This window comes from Stenella coeruleoalba, assembly GCF_951394435.1.
Source record: "Stenella coeruleoalba genome assembly, contig: scaffold_294, whole genome shotgun sequence".
In the NCBI taxonomy this organism is placed as follows: domain Eukaryota; kingdom Metazoa; phylum Chordata; class Mammalia; order Artiodactyla; family Delphinidae; genus Stenella; species Stenella coeruleoalba.
In genome coordinates, this window is record NW_027646226.1 from 34,613 (window position 1) to 36,648 (window position 2,036).

Sequence of the window (2,036 nt, forward strand, 5' to 3'; positions counted from 1 at the left end):
ACGTCTCTCGTTCACATGGTTGATCATACTCTGTGTTCCACATGCATGTTTTAGCTGAAGGAAGAATACCTTAAACCTGGAGAGTTGAGACCCGTGTAATGGGTACCATGCAATATGACTTCAAAGGGTCTTCAGTTGCTCACTGAACCTCTCCAATCCTATCACTGCTGCGTTTATGCCCCTGTACACACGCTTGATTCTCTTTCGGAGACATAGCAATCCATAGGTTTTAAGATACTTACTAGTCAGGTACATTCTTAGACGTTTAATATGGGGTTTTGAGTCCATTTCGTTGAGCAAGGAGTAGCTCTTGTCTATTCCATATTTGGCTTAAGGAACTTTATCTGTGCTCATTTCAATCTCTGGTTTTATGCAGCACCCCAACTCACCTTTCCCCTTAAGCAAGCATAAGTTGGTTTTCTAAATTTGAGACCCTGTTCTGTTTTGGAATGCAGTTCCTGTGTAGCCAAGTTTACATTCCGTGTATTAGTGATATCTTATGATGTTTCTTTTTCTGTGTGACTTATTTCAGTTAGAATCATCATACCTGAATCCACTCATTGTGCTGCTAAGGGCCTGATGACACAGATTTCATTGCTGAGTGATATTGCTTTGTAAGTAAATACCACAACTTTTTTATCCATTTCTCACTTTCTGCGATGTTGAACTTGTACTGTAAACGAGGTTCTTGTAAACAGAGGCGTCCCAAACTTTGGGGTGGCTGTGTCTTTTTGATTTTAAATTCCCTAAGCTATAGGACCATAAGTGGAAGTGCCCTAGGCTCTGTTGCTTTGTTTTTTAGATGTTTCAGGAAACACCATACACTTCTCCCGAGTGTTTGTTGGCAATTTACATCCCGCCCTTCAGCATAACAAGGCTCCCAGTTCTCCATGGCCTGTCCTGCCTTTCTGGATTTTACACTTTTTTCAGATGGCCCTTTTGACCGGGGGGAAGTGAGACTTCATTGTAGTGCAGATTTCCTTTGCAAGCTTGCTTGGTAGGCCAAAAAGGGCGTATGCGTTTTTTCCTGAATATATTCAGGAAAAAACGCAAATGCCCTTTCTGGCCAAGTGCATCATTGTGGACGTTCTGCCTCTTTTCCTATGCTTTCAATGCAATTCCAGTCTACCTCCTGAAATCGGTTTCCTGCAATTCTGCCCCGCTTTCTAGTCCTCTTGGCAGCCTTACTTCAGTCTATTTTTGGACGATAGCTGTCATTTATAACTCTGCAGGTTTGTGAATTACAGTGCCCCTGAGCTCCTTTCTTCAACTCGCTTTCGTTTGAGCTGGCCACAACACTGCAGGATGGCTTCAGGCCCTAATCTGGTCCGGCACGGCACACTGAGCCTTTGGTTATTTCCTCTTCCTGGTGGGAAATGAGAGTTAAATTTGCCCGTCCAGATACCTCCAGCTAGCCTCTCATTGGTTCTCCCTATTCCTGTTCATCTTCCGCAGAAATTGCAAACTGGGCCAAACAGGAGGTTAAAGGGACTGACTCTCCAAGTCGGGAGAGTGTTAGTAAAGCGTCTGGAATGTTGCACCCGAGTACCAGGGTACGAAAACTGAGACATATTTGAACACGTCTCCCGATCACATGGTTGATCATACTCTAGGTTCCACATGCATGTTTTAGCTGAAGGAAGAATACCTTAAAACTGGGTATTTGAAACCCGTGGAATGGGTACCATGCAATATGACTTCAAAGGGTCTTCATTTGCTCACCGAACCTCTCCAATCCTATCACTGCTGCGTTTATGCCCCTGTACACATGCTTGATTCTCTTTCGGAGACATAGCAATCCATAGGTTTTAAGATACTTACTAGTCAGGTACATTCTTAGGTGTTTAATATGCGGTGTTGAGTCCATTTCGTTGAGCAAGGAGTAGCTCTTGTCTATTCCATATTTGGCTTAAGGAACTTTATCTGTGCTCATTTCAATCTCTGGTTTTATGCAGCACCCCAACTCACCTTTCCCCTTAAGCAAGCATAAGTTGGTTTTCTAAATTTGAGACCCTGTTCTGTTCTGTAATTCAGTT